The sequence below is a fragment of the Cherax quadricarinatus genome, chromosome 20 (genome assembly GCF_038502225.1).
Source record: "Cherax quadricarinatus isolate ZL_2023a chromosome 20, ASM3850222v1, whole genome shotgun sequence".
Taxonomy (NCBI): domain Eukaryota; kingdom Metazoa; phylum Arthropoda; class Malacostraca; order Decapoda; family Parastacidae; genus Cherax; species Cherax quadricarinatus.
In genome coordinates this window covers 26,666,517-26,694,017 of record NC_091311.1, presented here as the reverse complement: position 1 = coordinate 26,694,017, position 27,501 = coordinate 26,666,517, and positions in this window count along the sequence as shown.

Genomic DNA, 27,501 nt, shown 5'->3' with positions numbered 1-27,501 from the left:
ACTTGACGTGCTGTTGGAGTGTGAGCAAAGTAACATTTATGAAGGGATTCAGGGAAACCGGCAGGCCGGACTTGAGTCCTGGAGATGGGAAGTACAGTGCCTGCACTCTGAAGGAGGGGTGTTAATGTTGCAGTTTAAAAACTGTAGTGTAAAGCACCCTTCTGGCAAGACAGTGATGGAGTGAATGATGGTGAAAGTTTTTCTTTTTCGGGCCACCCTGCCTTGGTGGGAATCGGCCGGTGTGATAATAAAAAAAAAATATATATATATATATAATATATATATATATATATATATATAATATATATATATATATATATATATATATATACATATATATATATATAAATAAATAAATATATATATATATATATATATATATATATATATATATATATATATACATATATATATATATATATAAATAAATATACATATATATATATATATATATATATATATATATATATATATATATATATATATATATATATATATATATATATATATATATATATATATATATATATATATATATAGAGAGAGAGAGAGAGAGAGAGATAGATAGATAGATAGATCTAGGTAGTAGGTTGGTAGACAGCAACCACCCAGGGAGGTACTACCGTCCTGCCAAGTGAGTGTAAAACGAAAGCCTGTAATCGTTTTACGTGATGGTAGGATTGCTGGTGTCCTTTTTTCTGTCTCATAAACATGCAAGATTTCAGGTACGTCTTGCTACTTCTACTTACACTTAGGTCACACTACACATACACGTACAAGCACATATATACACACCTCTTCGAGTTTTCTTTTATTTTTTTTTTCTAGTTCTTGTTCTTGTTTATTTCCTCTTATATCCATGGGGAAGTGGAACAGAATTCTTCCTCCGTAAGCCATGCGTGTTGTAAGAGGCGACTAAAATGCCGGGAGCAAGGGGCTAGTAACCCCTTCTCCTGTATATATTACTAAATGTAAAAGGAGAAGCTTTCGTTTTTCCTTTTGGGCCACCCCGCCTCGGTGGGATACAACCGGTGTGTTGAAAGAAAGAATATAGATAGACAGATGGTTAAATAGATAGATGATGGAGGATCAAACAAGAACACTGGTGGAGGATCAAACAAGAACACTGGTGGAGGATAAAAAAATAACACTGGTGGAGGATCAAACAAGAACACTGGTGGAGGATCAAACAAGAACACTGGTGGAGGATCAAACAAGAACACTGGTGGAGGATAAAAAAATAACACTGGTGGAGGATCAAACAAGAACACTGGTGGAGGATCAAACAAGAACACTGGTGGAGGATCAAACAAGAACACTGGTGGAGAATCGAGCAAGAACACTGGTGGAGGATCAAGTAAGAACACTGGTGGAGGATCAAGTAAGAACACTGGAGGAGGATCTAGTAAGAACATTGGTTGAGTGTCAAGTAAGAACACTGGTGGAGGATCAAGTATGAACACTGGTGGAGGGTCAAGCAAGAACACTGGTGGAGGGACAAGTAAGAACACTAGTGGAGGATCAAGCAAGAACACTGGTGGAGGATCAAGTAAGAACATTGGTGGAGTGTCAAGTAAGAACGCTGGTGGAGGATCAAGTAAGAACACTGGTGGAGGGTCAAGCAAGAACACTGGTGTAGGGTCAGGTAAGAACACTGGTGGAGGATCAAGTAAGAACACTGGTGGAGGATCAAGTAAGAACACTGGTGGAGGATCAAGTAAGAACACTGGTGGAGGATCAAGTAAGAACACTGGTGGAGTGTCAAGTAAAAACACTGGTGGAGTGTCAAGTAGGAACACTGGTGGAGGATCAAGTAAGAACACTGGTGGAGTGTCAAGTAAGAACACTGGTGGAGTGTCAAGTAAGAACACTGGTGAAGTGTCAAGTAAGAACACTGGTGGAGTGTCAAGTAAGAACACTGGTGGAGTGTCAAGTAAGAACACTGGTGGAGGATCAAGTAAGAACACTGGTGGAGTGTCAAGTAAGAACACTGGTGGAGGATCAAGTAAGAACACTGGTAAAGGATCAAGTAAGAACATTGGTGGAGTGTCAAGTAAGAACACTGGTGGAGTGTCAAGTAGGAACACTGGTGGAGGATCAAGTAAGAACACTGGTGGAGGATCAAGTAAGAACACTGGTGGAGGATCAAGTAAGAACACTGGTGGAGTGTCAAGTAAGAACACTGGTGGAGTGTCAAGTAAGAACACTGGCGGAGTGTCAAGTAGGAACACTGGTGGAGGATCAAGTAAGAACACTGGTAAAGGATCAAGTAAGAACATTGGTGGAGTGTCAAGTAAGAACACTGGTGGAGTGTCAAGTAGGAACACTGGTGGAGGATCAAGTAAGAACACTGGTGGAGGATCAAGTAAGAACACTGGTGGAGGATCAAGTAAGAACACTGGTGGAGTGTCAAGTAAGAACACTGGCGGAGTGTCAAGTAGGAACACTGGTGGAGGATCAAGTAAGAACACTGGTTGAGTGTCAAGTAAGAACACTGGTGGAGTGTCAAGTAAGAACACTGGTGAAGTGTCAAGTAAGAACACTGGTGGAGTGTCAGGTAAGAACACTGGTGGAGTGTCAAGTAAGAACACTGGTGGAGTGTCAAGTAAGAACACTGGTGGAGGATCAAGTAAGAACACTGGTGGAGGATCAAGTAAGAACACTGGTGGAGGATCAAGTAAGATCACTGGTGGAGGATCAAGTAAGAACACTGGTGGAGTGTCAAGTAAGAACACTGGCGGAGTGTCAAGTAGGAACACTGGTGGAGGATCAAGTAAGAACACTGGTGGAGTGTCAAGTAAGAACACTGGTGGAGTGTCAAGTAAGAACACTGGTGAAGTGTCAAGTAAGAACACTGGTGGAGTGTCAGGTAAGAACACTGGTGGAGTGTCAAGTAAGAACACTGGTGGAGTGTCAAGTAAGAACACTGGTGGAGGATCAAGTAAGAACACTGGTGGAGTGTCAAGTAAGAACACTGGTGGAGGATCAAGTAAGAACACTGGTTGAGGATCAAGTAAGAACATTGGTGGAGTGTCAAGTAAGAACACTGGTGGAGGATCAAGTAAGAACACTGGTGGAGTGTCAAGTAAGAACACTGGTGGAGTGTCAATAAGAACACTGGTGGAGTGTCAAGTAAGAACACTGGTGGAGAATCAAGTAAGAACACTGGTGGAATATCAAGTAAGAACACTGGTGGAGGATCAAGTAAGAACACTTGTGGAGGATCAAGTAAGAACACTGGTGGAGTGTCAAGTAAGAACACTGGTTGAGTGTCAAGTAAGAACACTGGTGAAGTGTCAAGTAAGAATACTGGTGGAGTGTCATGTAAGAACACTGGTGGAGGATCAATTAAGAACACTGGTGAAGTGTCAAGTAAGAACACTGGTGGAGGATCAAGTAAGAACACTGGTGGAGGATCAAGTAAGAACATTGGTGGAGTGTCAAGTAAGAACACTGGTGGAGGATCAAGTAAGAACACTGGTGGAGGATCAAGTAAGAACACTGGTGGAGTGTCAAGTAAGAACACTGGTGGAGTGTCAAGTAGGAACACTGGTGGAGGATCAAGTAAGAACACTGGTGGAGTGTCAAGTAAGAACACTGGTGGAGTGTCATGTAAGAACACTGGTGAAGTGTCAAGTAAGAACACTGGTGGAGTGTCAAGTAAAAACACTGGTGGAGTGTCAAGTAAGAACACTGGTGGAGTGTCAAGTAAGAACACTGGTGGAGGATCAAGTAAGAACACTGGTGGAGGATCAAGTAAGAACATTGGTGGAGTGTCAAGTAAGAACACTGGTGGAGGATCAAGTAAGAACACTTGTGGAGTGTCAAGTAAGAACACTGGTGGAGTGTCAAGTAGGAACACTAGTGGAGGATCAAGTAAGAGCACTGGTGGAGTGTCAAGTAAGAACACTGGTGGAGTGTCAAGTAAGAACACTGGTGGAGTGTCAAGTAAGAACACTGGTGGAGGATCAAGTAAGAACACTGGTTGAGTGTCAAGTAAGAACATTGGTGGAGGATCAAGTAAGAACACTGGTGGAGTGTCAAGTAAGAACACTGGTGAAGTGTCAAGTAAGAACACTGGTGGAGTGTCAAGTAAGAACACTGGTGGAGTGTCAAGTAAGAACACTGGTGGAGTGTCAAGTAAGAACACTGGTGGAGGATCAAGTAAAAACACTGGTGGAGTGTCAAGTAAGAACACTGGTGGAGGGTCAATCAAGAACACTGGTGGAGGATAAAAAAAGAACACTGGTGGAGGATCAAACAAGAATACTGGTGGAGGATAAAAAAGAACACTGGTGGAGGACCAAACAAGAACACTGGTGAAGGATGAAACAAGAACACTGGTGGAGGATGAAACAAGAACACGGGTAAAGAGTCAAACAAGAACATTGGTGGAGAATCGAGCAAGAACACTGGAGGAGGATCAAATAAGGACACTGGTGGAGGATCAAGTATGAACACTGGTGGAGGATTAAGTAAGAACATTGGTGGAGGATCAAGCAAGAACACTGGTGGAGGATCAAGTAAGAACACTGGTGGAGGATCAAGTAAGAACACTGGTGGAGTGTCAAGTAAGAACACTGGTGGAGGATCAAGTATGAACACTGGTGGAGGATCAAGTAAGAACACTGGTGGAGGATCAAGCAAGAACACTGGTGGAGGATCAAGTAAGAACACTGGTGGAGGATCAAGTAAGAACACTGGTGGAGGATCAAGTAAGAACACTGGTGGAGTGTCAAGTAAGAACACTGGTGGAGTGTCAAGTAAGAACACTGGTGAAGTGTCAAGTAAGAATACTGGTGGAGTGTCATGTAAGAACACTGGTGGAGGATCAATTAAGAACACTGGTGAAGTGTCAAGTAAGAACACTGGTGGAGGATCAAGTAAGAACACTGGTGGAGGATCAAGTAAGAACATTGGTGGAGTGTCAAGTAAGAACACTGGTGGAGGATCAAGTAAGAACACTGGTGGAGGATCAAGTAAGAACACTGGTGGAGTGTCATGTAAGAACACTGGTGAAGTGTCAAGTAAGAACACTGGTGGAGTGTCAAGTAAAAACACTGGTGGAGTGTCAAGTAAGAACACTGGTGGAGTGTCAAGTAAGAACACTGGTGGAGGATCAAGTAAGAACACTGGTGGAGGATCAAGTAAGAACACAGGTGGAGTGTCAAGTAAGAACACTGGTGGAGGATCAAGTAAGAACACTGGTGGAGTGTCAAGTAAGAACACTGGTGGAGTGTCAAGTAGGAACACTAGTGGAGGATCAAGTAAGAGCACTGGTGGAGTGTCAAGTAAGAACACTGGTGGAGTGTCAAGTAAGAACACTGGTGGAGTGTCAAGTAAGAACACTGGTGGAGGATCAAGTAAGAACACTGGTTGAGTGTCAAGTAAGAACATTGGTGGAGGATCAAGTAAGAACACTGGTGGAGTGTCAAGTAAGAACACTGGTGAAGTGTCAAGTAAGAACACTGGTGGAGTGTCAAGTAAGAACACTGGTGGAGTGTCAAGTAAGAACACTGGTGGAGTGTCAAGTAAGAACACTGGTGGAGGATCAAGTAAAAACACTGGTGGAGTGTCAAGTAAGAACACTGGTGGAGGATCAAGTAAAAACACTGGTGGAGTGTCAAGTAAGAACACTGGTGGAGGGTCAATCAAGAACACTGGTGGAGGATAAAAAAAGAACACTGGTGGAGGATCAAACAAGAATACTGGTGGAGGATAAAAAAGAACACTGGTGGAGGACCAAACAAGAACACTGGTGAAGGATGAAACAAGAACACTGGTGGAGGATGAAACAAGAACACGGGTAAAGAGTCAAACAAGAACATTGGTGGAGAATCGAGCAAGAACACTGGAGGAGGATCAAATAAGGACACTGGTGGAGGATCAAGTATGAACACTGGTGGAGGATTAAGTAAGAACATTGGTGGAGGATCAAGCAAGAACACTGGTGGAGGATCAAGTAAGAACACTGGTGGAGGATCAAGTAAGAACACTGGTGGAGTGTCAAGTAAGAACACTGGTGGAGGATCAAGTATGAACACTGGTGGAGGATCAAGTAAGAACACTGGTGGAGGATCAAGCAAGAACACTGGTGGAGGATCAAGTAAGAACACTGGTGGAGGATCAAGTAAGAACACTGGTGGAGGATCAAATAAGAACACTGGTGGAGTGTCAAGTAAGAACACTGGTGGAGTGTCAAGTAAGAACACTGGTGGAGGATCAAACAAGAACACTGGTGGAGGATCAAGTAAGAACACTGGTGGACGATCAAGTAAGAACACTGGTGGAGGATCAAGTAAGAACACTGGTGGAGTGTCAAGTAAGACCACTGGTGGAGGATCAAGTAAGAACACTGGTGGAGGATCAAGTAAGAACACTGGTGGAGGATCAAGTAAGAACACTGGTGGAGGATCAAGTAAGAACACTGGTGGAGGATCAAGTAAGAACACTGGTGGAGGATCAAGTAAGAACACTGGTGGAGGATCAAGTAAGAACACTGGTGGAGTGTCAAGTAAGAACACTTGTGGAGTGTCAAGTAAGAACACTGGTGGAGTGTCAAGTAAGAACACTGGTGGAGTGTCAAGTAAGAACACTGGTGGAGGATCAAGTAAGAACACTGGTGGAGTGTCAAGTAAGAACACTGGTGGAGTGTCAAGTAAGAAAACTGGTGGAGTGTCAAGTAAGAACACTGGTGGAGTGTCAAGTAAAAACACTGGTGGAGTGTCAAGTAAGAACACTGGTGGAGTGTCAAGTAAGAACACAGGTGGAGTGTCAAGTAAGAACACTGGTGGAGGATCAAGTAAGAACACTGGTGGAGTGTCAAGTAAGAACACTGGTGGAGTGTCAAGTAAGAACACTGGTGGAGTGTCAAGTAAGAACACTGGTGGAGTGTCAAGTAAGAACACTGGTGGAGTGTCAAGTAAGAACACTGGTGGAGGATCAAGTAAGAACACTGGTGGAGTGTCAAGTAAGAAGTTAGGAAAGATCCTAGACTTCACATTACGAAAGCAGACAAAGCGATAATTATTATGGACAAAGTTGATGAGAAAAATAATCTTGATATTAGGAGACGGTTAAACTCAGGTGCTTCTTAAGGCTTGTTGTATCCTTCTAACCACGAGGCAAGCAAACTTTATCCTTAAAATACTGATTAGAATACGTTCTCAGTTAAACCCAGCCACCATTACCTCAATGATCTAGCAACCCCAGCCCCATCTCTTTCTCTCCAACCCATCAAGTGGATTTCTCACTTGGGATTCTCAGCATATTTCTCGTTATTCGTCGTTAGAAGTGTCGGGGGCCCATGACTGTTCAATAGCCTCCCACCAGGCATAAGGGGAATTACCAATAGACCCATGGCTGCCTTCAAGACGAAGCTGGACAGATACCTGAAGTCAGTACCGATCAGCCGGGCTGTGATTCGTTCGCTCGACTACGTGCGGCAGCAGCAATAGCCTGGTTGATCAGGCCCTGATCCGCCGGGAGTCTTGGTCAAGGACTAGGCCGCGGGGGAGTTGATCCCAGGAACACCCTCCAGGTAGGTTAAGTTAGGATAGGCCTAGTTTGGTCAGATTGTCCTGTATCGATAAAAATATACGGGACCAGATACGTTCTTTATAAGAATCTATGTCAGATAAGTACTTCACAGTTTTAGCAACAATGAAGTACTTTCTGTGATTCGAGATAGCTATCCCCGTATCCCATAAGCCCAGCCACCTCTACCTTAACGTACACAGCAAGTACAGTGCAGTATAGAATGGTCATGAAATTCTAATAAACCTAATATAAAAAACGACTATGTGTGTATGTGTGTGCGTGTATGTGTGTATGTGCGTATGTGTGTGTGGTCTGTATGTGTATGTGCGTGGTGTGCGTGTGTGTGTGTGTGTACTCACCTAATTGTGGTTGCAGGGGGCCAGTCACAGTTCCTGGCTCCGCCTCTTCACTGGTCACTACTAGGTCCTCTCTCACCTGCTCTATGAGCTTTATCATACCTCTTCTTAAAGCTTTGAATGGATCCTGCCTCCACTACATCACTTTCCAGACTATTCAATCACTTCTTGACAACTCTGTGAGTGAAAAAATACTTTCTACCATTCCTATAACTCATATGAGTCTTCATCTCTGTGTCCCCTTGTTGCTGTGTCCCATCTCTGGAACATCCTGTCTCTGTCCACTTTGTCGATTCCTCTCGGTATTTTATACGTCGTTATCATATCATCCCTATCTCTCCAGTCCTTCAGTGTCGTCAGGTCGATTTCCCTTAACCTCTTCTCGGAGGACATACCCCTTAGCTCTTAGACTAGTCTCGTTGCAAACCTTTGCACTTTCTATAATTTCCTGACGTGCTTGGCCAGGTGTGGGTTCCAAACTGGTGCTGCATACTTCAGTATGGTCCTGACCTACATGGTGTACAGGGTCCTCACTGAGATGTTGGAATGCTATTCCCAGGTTTGCTAGGCGCCCATATGCTACATGTGTGCATGTGTGCGTGCGTGTGTAATTGCGTGTACTCACCTAGTTGTACTCGCCTAGTTGAGGTTGCAGGGGTCGAGTCCAAGCTCCTGGCCCCGCCTCTTCACTGGTCGCTAAGTGTATGTATTTGTGTACATGGCTACTTCTGTATGCAGGTACATATGTGTATGCTTATTTAAGAGTAATGTATGTGTATGCATGTATGCATGCGTGTGCATATGGATGCTTCTATATATGTATGCAAATACAGATGTATACTGGTGCATAAGTATTATATTCATAGGTATATGTATGCATGTGTGTACGTGTGCCGATGTCTGTGTGCACATTTATGTGTGCATACGTGTCCTTATGCATATGTATGTGCCTATGCATGCACGTGTGTATGTATACGTGTGCGTGTGTATTAATGAGCGTATGTATACTTGTGTTTCTTTAAGTTACACAACTGTTGGAAATCTGTGATTTATACACCCTATAACAACTTATACACCCTATAACAACTTATACACCCTATAACAACTTATACACCCTATAACAACTTATGCACCCTATCACAACTTATGCACACTAATAACAACTTATACACCCTATAACAATTTATACACCCTATAACAACTTATAAACCCTATAACAACTTATGCACCCTATAACAACTTATACACCCTATAACAACTTATACACCCAATAACAACTTATGCACCCTATAAAGACTTATACACCCTATAACAACTTATGCACCCTATAACAACTTATGCACACTAATAACAACTAATACACCCTATAACAACTTATACACCCTATAACAACTTATACACACTAATAACAACTTATACACCCTATAACAACTTATACACCCTATAACAACTTATGCACACTAATAACAACTTATACACGCTAATAACAACTTATACACCCTATAACAACTTATACACCCTATAACAACTTATACACCCTATAACAACTTATACACCCTATAACAACTTATGCAACCTATAACAACTTATACACCCTATAACAACTTATGCACCCTATAGCAACTTATACACACTATAACAACTTATACACCCTATAACAACTTATGCACACTAATAACAACTTATGCACACTAATAACAACTTATGCACACTAATAACAACTTATGCACACTAATAACAACTTATGCACCCTATAACAACTTATACACCCTATAACAACTTATACACCCTATAACAACTTTTACACCCTATAACAACTTATGCACCCTATAACAACTTATACACCCTATAACAACTTATACACCCTACAACAACTTATACACCCCATAACAACTTACACACCCTATAACAACTTATACACCCTATAACAACTTATGCACCCTATAACAACTTATACACCCTATAACAACTTATGCACACTAATAACAACTTATGCACACTAATAACAACTTATACACCCTATAACAATTTATACACCCTATAACAACTTATGCACCCTATAACAACTTATACACCCTATAACAACTTATACACCCTATAACAACTTATACACCCTATAACAACTTATGCACCCTATAACAACTTATACACCCTATAACAACTTATGCACCCTATAACAACTTATACACCCTATAATAACTTATAAACCCTATAACAACTTATACACCCTATAACAACTTATACACCCTATAACAACTTATACACCCTATAACAACTTATACACCCTATAACAACTTATACACAATATAACAACTTATGCACCCTAATAACAACTTATGCACACTAATAACAACTTATACACCCTATAACAACTTATGCACACTAATAACAATATATGCACACTAATAACAACTTATGCACACTAATAACAACTTATGCACACTAATAACAACTTATGCACCCTATAACAACTTACACACCCTATAACAACTTATACACCCTATAACAACTTATACACCCTATAACAACTTATGCACACTAATTAGAACTTATGCACCCTATAACAACTTATACACCCTATAACAACTTATGCACCCTATAACAACTTATACACCCTATAACAACTTATACACCCTATAACAATTTATACACCCTATAACAACTTATACACCCTATAACAACTTATGCACACTAATAACAACTTATGCACACTAATAACAACTTATGCACACTAATAACAACTTATGCACACTACTAACAACTTATGCACCTTATAACAACTTATACACCCTATAACAACTTATACACCCTATAACAACTTATACACCCTATAACAACTTATACACCCTATAACAACTTATGCACACTAATAACAACTTATGCACCCTATAACAACTTATACACCCTAAAACAACTTATGCACCCTATGACAACTTATACACCTTATAACAACTTATGCACCCTATAACAACTTATGCACCCTATAACAACTTATGCACCCTATAACAACTTATACACCCTATGACAACTTATACACCCTATAACAACTTATACACCCTATAATAACTTATACACCCTATAACAACTTATGCACACTAATAACAACTTATACACACTAATAACAACTTATGCACACTAATAACAACTTATGCACACTAATAACAACTTATGCACCCTATAACAACTTATATACCCTATAACAACTTATACACCCTATAACAACTTATACACCATATAACAACTTATACACCCTATAACAACTTAAACAACCTATAACAACTTATGCACACTAATAACAGCTTATGCACCCTATAACAACTTATGCACACTAACAACAACTTATGCACACTAATAACAACTTATGCACACTAATAACAACTTATGCACCCTATAACAACTTATGCACACTAATAACAACTTATGCAACTAATAACAACTTATGCACACTAAAAAAAACTTATACACACTATAACAACTTATACAACCTATAACAAGTTATACAACCTATAACAACTTATACACCCTATAACAATTTATGCACACTAATAACAACTTATGCACACTAATAACAACTTATGCACCCTATAACAATTTATGCACACTAATAACAACTTATGCACACTAATAACAACTTATGCACCGTATAACAACTTATACACCCTATAACAACTTATGCACCCTATAACAAGTTATACACCCTATAACAACTTATGCACACTAATAACAACTTATGCATCCTATAACAACTTATACACCCTATAACAACTAATGCACCCTATAACAACTTATGCACCCTATAACAACTTATACACCCTATAACAACTTATACACCCTATAACAACTTATGCACCCTATAACAAGTTATACACCCTATAAAAAATTATGCACACTAATAACAACTTATGCACACTAATAACAACTTATACACCCTATAACAACTTATATACCCTATAACAACTTATACACCCTATAACAACTTATACTCCATATAACAACTTATACACCCTATAACAACTTAAACAACCTATAACAACTTATGCACACTAATAACAGCTTATGCACCCTATAACAACTTATGCACACTAACAACAACTTATGCACACTAATAACAACTTATGCACACTAATAACAACTTATGCACCCTATAACAACTTATGCACACTAATAACAACTTATGCACACTAATAACAACTTATGCACACTAAAAACAACTTATACACCCTATAACAACTTATACAACCTATAACAAGTTATACAACCTATAACAACTTATACACCCTATAACAATTTATGCACACTAATAACAACTTATGCACACTAATAACAACTTATGCACCCTATAACAATTTATGCACACTAATAACAACTTATGCACACTAATAACAACTTATGCACCGTATAACAACTTATACACCCTATAACAACTTATGCACCCTATAACAAGTTATACACCCTATAACAACTTATGCACACTAATAACAACTTATGCATCCTATAACAACTTATACATCCTATAACAACTAATGCACCCTATAACAACTTATGCACCCTATAACAACTTATACACCCTATAACAACTTATACACCCTATAACAACTTATGCACCCTATAAAAAGTTATACACCCTATAACAAATTATGCACACTAATAACAACTTATGCAACCTATAACAACTTATACACCCTATAATAACTTATACACCCTATAACAACTTATATACCCTATAACAACTTATGCACCCTATAACAACTTATGCACCCTATAACAACTTATACACCCTATAACAACTTATACACCCTATAACAACTTATATACCCTATAATAACTTGTGCACACTAATAACAACTTATGCACCCTATAACAACTTATACACCCTATAACAACTTATACACCCTATAACAACTTATACAACCTATAACAACTTATGCACCCTAATAACAACTTATGCACCCTATAACAACTTATACACCCTATAACAACTTATGCACACTAATAACAACTTTTGCACCCTATAACAACTTATACACCCTATAACAACTTATGCACCCTATAACAACTTATGCACCCTATAACAACTTATGCACCTCATAACAACTTATGCACCCTATAACAACTTATACACCCTATAACTAATACTTATGCACCCTATAACAACTTATACACCCTATAACAACTTATACACCCTATAACAACTTATGCACCCTATAACAACTTATGCACCCTATAACAACTTTTACACCCTATAACAACTTATGCACACTAATAACAACTTATACACCCTATAACAACTTATACACCCTATAACAACTTATACACTCATTAACAACTTATACACCCTATAACAACTTTTACACCCTATAACAACTTATACACCCTATAACAACTTATACACCCTATAACAACTTATACACCCTATAACAACTTATGCACCCTATAACAACTTATTCACCCTATAACAACTTATACACTCATTAACAACTTATACACCCTATAGCAACTTATGCACACTGATAACAACTTATGCACCCCATAACAACTTGTGCACACTAATAACAACTTATGCACCCTATAACAACTTTTACACCCTATAACAACTTATGCACACTAATAGCAACTTATACACCCCATAACAACTTATACACCCTATAACAACTTATACACTCATTAACAACTTATACACCCTATAACAACTTTTACACCCTATAACAACTTATACACCCTATAACAACTTATACACCCTATAACAACTTATACACCCTATAACAACTTATACACTCATTAACAACTTATACACCCTATAACAACTTATACACCCTATAACAACTTATACACCCTATAACAACTTATACACCCTATAACAACTTATACACCCTATAACAACTTATGCACCCTATAACAACTTATGCACCCTATAACAAGTTATACACCCTATAACAACTTATGCACACTAATAACAACTTATGCATCCTATAACAACTTATACACCCTATAACAACTAATGCACCCTATAACAACTTATGCACCCTATAACAACTTATACACCCTATAACAACTTATACACCCTATAACAACTTATGCACCCTATAACAAGTTATACACCCTATAACAAATTATGCACACTAATAACAACTTATGCACACTAATAACAACTTATACACCCTATAACAACTTATATACCCTATAACAACTTATACACCCTATAACAACTTATACTCCATATAACAACTTATACACCCTATAACAACTTAAACAACCTATAACAACTTATGCACACTAATAACAGCTTATGCACCCTATAACAACTTATGCACACTAACAACAACTTATGCACACTAATAACAACTTATGCACACTAATAACAACTTATGCACCCTATAACAACTTATGCACACTAATAACAATTTATGCACACTAATAACAACTTATGCACACTAAAAACAACTTATACACCCTATAACAACTTATACAACCTATAACAAGTTATACAACCTATAACAACTTATACACCCTATAACAATTTATGCACACTAATAACAACTTACGCACACTAATAACAACTTATGCACCCTATAACAATTTATGCACACTAATAACAACTTATGCACACTAATAACAACTTATGCACCGTATAACAACTTATACACCCTATAACAACTTATGCACCCTATAACAAGTTATACACCCTATAACAACTTATGCACACTAATAACAACTTATGCATCCTATAACAACTTATACACCCTATAACAACTAATGCACCCTATAACAACTTATGCACCCTATAACAACTTATACACCCTATAACAACTTATACACCCTATAACAACTTATGCACCCTATAACAAGTTATACACCCTATAACAAATTATGCACACTAATAACAACTTATGCACCCTATAACAACTTATACACCCTATAACAACTTATACACCCTATAACAACTTATACACCCTATAACAACTTATGCACCCTATAACAACTTATGCACCCTATAACAACTTATACACCCTATAACAACTTATACACCCTATAACAACTTATATACCCTATAATAACTTGTGCACACTAATAACAACTTATGCACCCTATAACAACTTATACACCCTATAACAACTTATACACCCTATAACAACTTATGCACACTAATAACAACTTATGCACCCTATAACAACTTGTGCACCCTATAACAACTTATGCACCCTATAACAACTTATGCACCCTATAACAACTTATACACCCTATAACAACTTATACACCCTATAACAACTTATGCACCCTATAACAACTTATACATCCTATAACAACTTATACACCCTATAACAACTTATACACCCTATAACAAATTATGCACCCTATAACAACTTATGCACCCTATAACAACTTATGCACCCTATAACAACTTATACACCCTATAACAACTTATACACCCTATAACAACTTATGCACCCTAATAACAACTTATGCACCCTATAACAACTTATGCACCCTATAACAATTTATACACCCTCTAACAACTTATGCACCCTAATAACAACTTATGCACCCTATAACAACTTATACACCCTATAACAACTTATGCACACTGATAACAACTTATGCACCCCATAACAACTTGTGCACACTAATAACAACTTATGCACCCTATAACAACTTTTACACCCTATAACAACTTATGCACACTAATAACAACTTATACACCCTATAACAACTTATACACCCTATAACAACTTATACACTCATTAACAACTTATACACCCTATAACAACTTTTACACCCTATAACAACTTATACACCCTATAACAACTTATACACCCTATAACAACTTATACACCCTATAACAACTTATGCACCCTATAACAACTTATTCACCCTATAACAACTTATACACTGATTAACAACTTATACACCCTATAGCAACTTATGCACACTGATAACAACTTATGCACCCCATAACAACTTGTGCACACTAATAACAACTTATGCACCCTATAACAACTTTTACACCCTATAACAACTTATGCACACTAATAACAACTTATACACCCTATAACAACTTATACACCCTATGACAACTTATACACTCATTAACAACTTATACACCCTATAACAACTTTTACACCCTATAACAACTTATACACCCTATAACAACTTATACACCCTATAACAACTTATACACCTTATAACAACTTATGCACCCTATAACAACTTATACACCCTATAACAACTTATACACTCATTAACAACTTATACACCCTATAACAACTTATACACCCTATAACAACTTATACACCCTATAACAACTTATACACCCTATAACAACTTATACACCCTATAACAACTTATACACCCTATAACAACTTATGCACCCTATGACAACTTATGCACCCTATGACAACTTATACACCATATAACAACTTACACACCCTATAACAACTTATGCACATTAATAACAACTTATGCACATTAATAACAACTTATACACCCTATAACAACTTATACACCCTATAACAACTTATACACCCTATAACAACTTATACACCCTATAACAATTTATACACCCTATAACAACTTATGCACCCTATAACAACTTATACACCCTATAAAAACTTATGCACATTAATAACAACTTATACACCCTATAACAACTTATGCACTCTATAACAACTTATGCACCTCATAACAACTTATGCACCCTATAACAACTTATACACCCTATAACAACTTATGCACATTAATAACAACTTATACACCCTATAACAACTTATACACCCTATAACAACTTATGCACCCTATAACAACTTATACACCCTATAACAACTTATACACCCTATAACAACTTGTACACCCTATAACAACTTATGCACATTAATAACAACTTATACACCCTATAACAACTTATACACCCTATAACAACTTATGCACCCTATAACAACTTATACACCCTATAACAACTTATGCACATTAGTAACAACTTATACACCCTATAACAACTTATGCACCCTATAACAACTTATGCACCTTATAACAACTTATGCACCCAATAACAACTTATACACCCTATAACAACTTATGCACATTAATAACAACTTATACACCCTATAACAACTTATACACCCTATAACAACTTATACACCCTATAACAACTTATGCACCCTATAACAACTTACACACCGTATAACAACTTATGCAAATTAATAACAACTTATACACCCTATAACAACTTATACACCCTATAACAACTTATACACTCATTAACAACTTATACACCCTATAACAACTTTTTCACCCTATAACAACTTATACACCCTATAACAACTTATACACCCTTTAACAACTTATACACCCTATAACAACTTATGCACCCTATAACAACTTATACACCCTATAACAACTTATACACTCATTAACAACTTATACACCATATAACAACTTATGCACACTGATAGCAACTTATGCACCCCATAACAACTTGTGCACACTAATAACAACTTATGCACCTTATAACAACTTTTACACCCTATAACAACTTATGCACATTAATAACAACTTATGCACCCTATAACAACTTATACACCCTATAACAACTTATGCACCCTATAACAACTTATACACCCTATAACAACTTATGCACATTAGTAACAACTTATACACCCTATAACAACTTATGCACCCTATAACAACTTATGCACCTTATAACAACTTATGCACCCAATAACAACTTATACACCCTATAACAACTTATGCACATTAATAACAACTTATACACCCTATAACAACTTATACACCCTTTAACAACTTATACACCCTATAACAACTTATGCACCCTATAACAACTTATACACCCAATAAAAACTTATGCACATTAATAACAACTTATACACCCTATAACAACTTATGCACCCTATAACAACTTATACACCCTATAACAACTTATGCAAATTAATAACAACTTATACACCCTATAACAACTTATACACCCTATAACAACTTATACACTCATTAACAACTTATACACCCTATAACAACTTTTACACCCTATAACAACTTATACACCCTATAACAACTTATACACCCTATAACAACTTATACACCCTATAACAACTTATGCACCCTATAACAACTTATACACCCAATAACAACTTATACACTCATTAACAACTTATACACCCTATAACAACTTATGCACACTGATAACAACTTATGCACCGCATAACAACTGGTGCACACTAATAACAACTTATGCACCCTATAACAACTTTTACACCCTATAACAACTTATGCACACTAATAACAACTTATACACCCTATAACAACTTATACACCCTGTAACAACTTATATACTCATTAACAACTTATACACCCTATAACAACTTTTACACCCTATAACAACTTATACACCCTATAACAACTTATACACCCTATAACAACTTATGCACCCTATAACAACTTATACACCCTATAACAACTTATACACTCATTAACAACTTATACACCCTATAACAACTTATACACCCTATAACAACTTATACACCCTATAACAACTTATACACCCTATAACAACTTATACACCCTATAACAACTTATACACCCTATAACAACTTATGCACCCTATGACAACTTATGCACCCTATGACAACTTATACACCATATAACAACTTACACACCCTATAACAACTTATGCACATTAATAACAACTTATGCACATTAATAACAACTTATGCACCCTATAACAACTTATACACCCTATAACAACTGATACACCCTATAACAACTTATATACCCTATAACAACTTATACACCCTATAACAACTTATGCACCCTATAAAAACTTATACACCCTATAAAAACTTATGCACATTAATAACAACTTATACACCCTATAACAACTTATGCACCCTATAAAAACTTATGCACCTCATAACAACTTATGCACCCTATAGCAACTTATACACCCTATAACAACTTATGCACATTAATAACAACTTATACACCCTATAACAACTTATACACCCTATAACAACTTATGCACCCTATAACAACTTATACACCCTATAACAACTTATACACCCTATAACAACTTGTACACCCTATAACAACTTATGCACATTAATAACAACTTATACACCCTATAATAACTTATACACCCTATAACAACTTATGCACCCTATAACAACTTATACACCCTATAACAACTTATGCACATTAGTAACAACTTATACACCCTATAACAACTTATGCACCCTATAACAACTTATGCACCTTATAACAACTTATGCACCCAATAACAACTTATACACCCTATAACAACTTATGAACATTAAAATGGTATAAAATACCGACAGATTGTTAGGTAAGACACATATGCAACAGTTAGGTATCTTTATTTCGAAACGTTTCGCCTACACAGTAGGCTTCTTCAGTCGAGTACAGAAAAGTTGATAGAAGCAGAAGATACTTGAAGACGATGTAATCAGTCCATCACCCTTAAAGTTTTGAGGTGGTCAGTCCCTCAGTCTGGAGAAGAGCATTGTTCCGTTGTCTGAAACAATATGAAGTTGAAGTGACAGGATGGAGCCTTTATATAGTGCCAGGAGGTGAGATGTAGGTTGCTTTGGGAGGGCAGGTCCCTCTCAAACCCAGCCGTTCTCACTAGTAGAGGTCGAAGTTGATGGTCTGTACCAAGATACCCTTGTGTTGCAGTGTCTGACAGAATGAACATTAAAATGGTATAAAATACCGACAGATTGTTAGGTAAGACACATATGCAACAGTTAGGTATCTTTATTTCGAAACGTTTCGCCTACACTAGTGAGAACGGCTGGGTTTGAGAGGGACCTGCCCTCCCAAAGCAACCTACGTCTCACCTCCTGGCACTATATAAAGGCTCCATCCTGTCACTTCAACTTCATATTGTTTCAGACAACGGAACAATGCTCTTCTCCAGACTGAGGGACTGACCACCTCAAAACTTTAAGGGTGATGGACTGATTACATCGTCTTCAAGTATCTTCTGCTTCTATCAACTTTTCTGTACTCGACTGAAGAAGCCTACTGTGTAGGCGAAACGTTTCGAAATAAAGATACCTAACTGTTGCATATGTGTCTTACCTAACAACAACTTATGCACATTAATAACAACTTATACACCCTATAACAACTTATACACCCTATAACAACTTATATACCCTATAACAACTTATGCACCCTATAACAACTTATACACCCTATAAAAACTTATGCACATTAATAACAACTTATACACCCTATAACAACTTATGCACCCTATAACAACTTATACACCCTATAACAACTTATGCAAATTAATAACAACTTATACACCCTATAACAACTTATACACCCTATAACAACTTATACACCCTATAACAACTTATGCACCCTATAACAACTTTTGCACCCTATAACAACTTATACACCCTATAACAACTTATACACCCTATAACAACTTATACACCCTATAACAACTTATACACTCTATAACAACTTATGCACCCTATAACAACTTATACACCCTATAACAACTTATACACCGTATAACAACTTGTACACCCTATAACAACTTATGCACATTAATAACAACTTATACACCCTATAACAACTTATACACCCTAGAACAACTTATGCACCCTATAACTACTTATACACCCTATAACAACTTATGCACATTAATAACAACTTATACACCCTATAACAACTTATGCACCCTATAACAACTTATGCACCTTATAACAACTTATGCACCCTATAACAACTTATACACCCTATAACAACTTATGCACATTAATAACAACTTATACACCCTATAACAACTTATACACCCTATAACAACTTATACACCCTATAACAACTTATGCACCCTATAACAACTTATGCACCCTATAACAACTTATAAACCCTATAACAACTTATACACCCTATAACAACTTATACACCCTATAACAACTTATACACCCTATAACAACTTATTCACCCTATAACAACTTATGCACCCTATAACAACTTATACACCCTATAACAACTTATACACCCTATAACAACTTGTACACCCTATAACAACTTATGCACATTAATAACAACTTATACACCCTATAACAACTTATACACCCTATAACAACTTATGCACATTAATAACAACTTATACACCCTATAACAACTTACACACCCTTTAACAACTTATACACCCTATAACAACTTATGCACATTAATAACAACTTGTATACCCTATAACAACTTATACACCCTATAACAACTTATACACCCTATAACAACTTATACACCCTATAACAACTTATACACCCTATAACAACTTATACACCCTATAACAACTTATGCACATTAATAACAACTTATACACCCTATAACAACTTACACACCCTTTAACAACTTATACACCCTATAACAACTTATGCACATTAATAACAACTTGTGTACCCTATAACAACTTATACACCCTATAACAACTTATACACCCTATAACAACTTATACACCCTATAACAACTTATACACCCTATAACAACTTATACACCCTATAACAACTTATGCACATTAATAACAACTTATACACCCTATAACAACTAATGCACATTAATAATAACTTATGCACCCTATAACAACTTATACACCCTATAACAACTTATGCACATTAATAACAACTTATACACCCTATAACAACTTATACACCCTATAACAACTTATACACCCTATAACAACTTATGCACATTAATAACAACTTATACACCCTGTAGCAACTTATGCACCCTATAACAACTTATACACCCTATAACAACTTATGCACATTAATAAGAACTTATACACCCTATAACAACTTATACACCCTATAACAACTTATTCACATTAATAACAACTTATACACCCTATAACAACTAATGCACATTAATAACAACTTATGTACCCTATAACAACTTGTGCACCCTATAACAACTTATGCACCCTATAACAACTTATGCACCCTATAACAACTTATACACCCTATAACAACTTATACACCCTATAACAACTTATGCACCCTATAACAACTTATTCATCCTATAACAACTTATACACCCTATAACAACTTATACACCCTATAACAACTTATACACCCTATAACAACTTATGCACCCTATAACAACTTATGCACCCTATAACAACTTATACACCCTATAACAACTTATACACCCTATAACAACTTATGCACCCTAATAACAACTTATGCACCCAATAAGAACTTATGCACCTTGTAACAACTTATGCACCCTATAACAACTTATACACCCTATAACAACTTATACAACCTATAACAACTTATGCACCCTAATAACAACTTATGCACCCTATAACAACTTATACACCCTATAACAACTTATGCACACTGATAACAACTTTTGCACCCATAACAACTTGTGCACACTAATAACAACTTATGCACCCTATAACAACTTTTACACCCTATAACAACTTATGCACACTAATAACAACTTATACACCCTATAACAACTTATACACCCTATAACAACTTATACACCCTATAACAACTTATACACTCATTAACAGCTTATACACCCTATAACAACTTATACACCCTATAACAACTTATACACCCTATAACAACTTATACACCCTATAACAACTTATACACCCTATAACAACTTATGCACCCTATAACAACTTATACACCCTATAACAACTTATACACTCATTAACAACTTGTACACCCTATAACAACTTATACACCCTATAACAACTTATGCACCCTATAACAAATTATACACCCTATAACAACTTATACACCCTATAACAACTTGTACACCCTATAACAACTTATGCACATTAATAACAAGTTATACACCCTATAACAACTTATACACCCTATAACAACTTATACGCCCTATGACAACTTATACACCCTATAACAACTTATACACACTATAACAACTTATGCAAATTAATAACAACTTATGCACATTAATAACAACTTATGCACCCTAATAACAACTTATGCACCCTATAACAACTTATGCACATTAATAACAACTTATGCACCCTATAACAACTTAGGCACATTAATAACAACTTATACACCCTATAACAACTTATACACCCTATAACAACTTATACACCCTATAACAACTTATACACCCTATAACAACTTATACACCCTATAACAACTTATGCACATTAATAACAACTTATACACCCTATAACAACTTATACACATTAATAACAACTTATGCACCCTAATAACAACTTATGCACCCTATAACAACTTATGCACATTAATAACAACTTATGCACCCTATAACAACTTAGGCACATTAATAACAACTTATACACCCTATAACAACTTATACACCCTATAAGAACTTATACACCCTATAACAACTTATACACCCTATAACAACTTATGCACATTAATAACAACTTATACACCCTATAACAACTTATACACATTAATAACAACTTATGCACCCTATAACAACTTATGCACATTAATAACAACTTATGCACCCTATAACAACTTATGCACATTAATAACAACTTATACACCCTATAACAACTTATACACCCTATAACAACTTATGCACATTAAAAACAACTTATACACCCTATAACAACTTATACACCCTATAACAACTTATACGCCCTATAACAACTTATACACCCTATAACAACTTATACACCCTATAACAACTTATACACACTATAACAACTTATGCACATTAATAACAACTTATGCACATTAATAACAACTTATGCACCCTAATAACAACTTATGCACCCAATAACAACTTATGCACCCTAATAACAACTTATGCACCTTATAACAACTTATGCACCCTAATAACAACTTATGCACCCTATAACAACTTATGCACTCTAATAACAACTTATGCACCCTATAACAACTTATGCACCCTAATAACAACTTATGCACCCTATAACAACTTATGCACCCTAATAACAACTTATGCACCCTAATAACACCTTATGCACCCTAATGGTTTGATGCCAATCTGAAGAGGCTTTCTCCGGTTATCACACAAAATTAACTACTCGAATATATGATCAAATTTGCACCTTGTCCAACCTGAAATTACAGAGGATAATTTTCTTCTAGCAGGTATCAGTCATGACTGATGTTTCACCGGAAACAGAGTCAAGATATTAAATGGTAATATAAATTCCAATCTCTTGGAATAAAATTAGGATATTGGCATTAACACAGCGCATTAAAAAAAACAGCAGTTTTATTCTAGAAGTTTGAGAGGTGAACAGAAGAGACTTCCTCAGGTTATCCTGAGGAAATCTGAAGACAGAATGTTTTATATAGCCTTGACCAGAGGCCACACCTGCACAGCCTTGACCAGAGGCCACACCTGCACAGCCTTGACCAGAGGCCACACCTGCACAGCCTTGACCAGAGGCCACACCTGCACAGCCTTGACCAGAGGCCACACCTGCACAGCCTTGACCAGAGGCCACACCTGCACAGCCTTGACCAGAGGCCACACCTGCACAGCCTTGACCAGAGGCCACACCTGCACAGCCTTGACCAGAGGCCACACCTGCACAGCCTTGACCAGAGGCCACACCTGCACAGCCTTGACCAGAGGCCACACCTGCACAGCCTTGACCAGAGACCACACCTGCGCAGCCTTGACCAGAGGCCACACCTGCACAGCCTTGACCAGAGGCCACACCTGCGCAGCCTTGACCAGAGGCCACACCTGCACAGCCTTGACCAGAGGCTACACCTGCACAGCCTTGACCAGAGGCCACACCTGCACAGCCTTGACCAGAGGCCACACCTGCACAGCCTTGACCAGAGGCCTCACCTGCACAGCCTTGACCAGAGGCCACACCTGCACAGCCTTGACCAGAGGCTACACCTGCACAGCCTTGACCAGAGGCCACACCTGCACAGCCTTGACCAGAGGCCACACCTGCGCAACCTTGACCAGAGACCACACCTGCGCAGCCTTAACCAGAGGCCACACCTGCACAGCCTTGACCAGAGGCCACACCTGCACAGCCTTGACCAGAGGCCACACCTGCACAGCCTTGACCAGAGGCCACACCTGCACAGCCTTGACCAGAGACCACACCTGCACAGCCTTGACCAGAGGCCACACCTGCACAGCCTTGACCAGAGGCCACACCTGCACAGCCTTGACCAGAGGCCACACCTGCACAGCCTTGACCAGAGGCCACACCTGCACAGTCTTGACCAGAGGCCACACCTGCGCAACCTTGACCAGAGACCACACCTTCGCAGCCTTGACCAGAGGCCACACCTGCATAGCCTTGACCAGAGGCCACACCTGCACAGCCTTGACCAGAGGCCACACCTACACAGCCTTGACCAGAGGCCACACCTGCGCAGCCTTGACCAGAGACCACACCTGCGCAGCCTTGACCAGAGGCTACACCTGCACAGCCTTGACCAGAGGTTACACCTGCACAGCCTTGACCAGAGGCCACATCTGCACAGCCTTGACCAGAGGCCACACCTGCACAGCCTTGACCAGAGAACACACCTGCGCAGCCTTGACCAGAGGCCACACCTGCACAGCCTTGACCAGAGGCCACACCTGCACAGCCTTGACCAGAGGCTACACCTGCACAGCCTTGACCAGAGGCCACATCTGCACAGCCTTGATCAGAGACCACACCTGCGCAGCCTTGACCAGAGGCCACACCTGCACAGCCCTGACCTGAGGCCACACCTGCACAGCCTTGACCAGAGGCTACACCTGCACAGCATTGACCAGAGGTTACACCTGCACAGCCTTGACCAGAGGCCACACCTGCACAGCCTTGACCAGAGGCCACACCTGCACAGCCTTGACCAGAGGCTACACCTGCACAGCCTTGACCAGAGGCCACACCTGCACAGCCTTGACCAAAAGCCAAACCTCCACAGCCTTGACCAGATGCCACACCTGCACAGCCTTGACCAAAAGCCAAACCTCCACAGCCTTGACCAGAGGCCACACCTGCACAGCTTTGACCAGAGGCCACACCTGTACAGCCTTGACCAAAGGCCACACATGCACAGCCTTGACCAGAGGCCACACCTGTACAGCCTTTACCAAATGCAACACCTGCGCAGCCTTGACCAGAGGCCACACCTGCACAGCCTTGACTAAAGGCCACACCTGCGCAGCCTTGACCAGAGGCCATATCTACACAGCCTTGACCGGGACTAGTCTTGTTGCAAACCTTTGTGTGTGTTAGTTTCCATTTGTCCTAGGCACATGTCGATTAAACCATAGGCCTGTTGTATATTCGTGCGTGTATGTGTGTGTGTGTGTGTGTGTGTGTGTGTATGTGTGTGTGTGTGTGTATGTGTAAGTGTACGTGTGTACTCACCTATTTGTGGTTGCAGGGGTCGAGTCACAGCTCGTGGCCCCGCCTCTTCACTGATCGCTACTAGGTCCTCTCTCTCCCTACTCCATGAGCATTATCAAACTTGGTCTTAAAACTACGTATGGTTTTTGACTCCACTACGTCACTTTCTAGGCTATTCCACTTCGTGACAACTCTATGACTGAAGAAATATTTCCTAACATCGCTTTGACTCATCGGAGTCTTCAACTTCCAATTGTGACCTCTGTTTCTGTGTCCTATCTCTGGAATATCCTGTCTTTAAATAACAAAAAAGGCACAATACCGTGACTGGAACGATACACAAATAACCCGCACATAAAAGAGAGAAGCTTACGACGACGTTTCGGTCCGACTTGGACCATTGACAAAGTCGCGCTCAGTGTGACTTTATCAATGGTCCAAGTCGGACCGAAACGTCGTCGTAAGCTTCTCTCTTTTATGTGCGGGTTATTTGTGTATATATCCTGTCTTTGTCCACCTTGTCTTGTGTGTGTGTGTGTGTGTGTGTGTGTGTGTGTGTGTGTGTGTGTGTGTGTGTGTGTGTGTGTGTTTGTGCGCATGCTCACCTATATATGGTTTGCAGGGATCGACTCTTAGCTCCTGGCCCCACCTTTCAACTTACCGGATGCCAGATTCACTCGTAACCCCGTAGATCCTATCGTACCCATTCTTAAAGCTATTTATGTGACTTGAGTTTGTTGTGTTGGTGTTCCGCTGCTCTCAACACAATATACTCACAGTTTGCTTGAGACATTCATCAGTATATTGCGTGGAGGCTAGCACAGATCCAGTAAATACTGAATCACGCTGAATTCCGTGAAAACCATGACAGTCGAGTGATTTTAAAGAAGGGGTTATGTTAGGTTTTTGTTGGAAGGGTTGAGTTCCAGCTCCCAGTCTCGCCTGGGTGCTAAAGGGTTTAAGATAGGATAGATGTCATTCATGTTGATAGTTTTAAGTAGTCATTAACGATGTTTGAGTTGTGTGTGTGTGTACTCACCTAGTTGTACTCACATAGTTGAGGTTGCAGGGGTCGAGTCCAAGCTCTTGGCCCCGCCTCTTCACTGGTAGCTACTAGGTCACTCTCCCTGAACCGTGAGCTTTATCATACCACTCTGTGTGTGTGTGTGTGTGTGTACTCACCTAGTTACTCACCTAGCTGAGGTTGCAGGGGTCGAGTCCAAGCTCCTGGCCCCG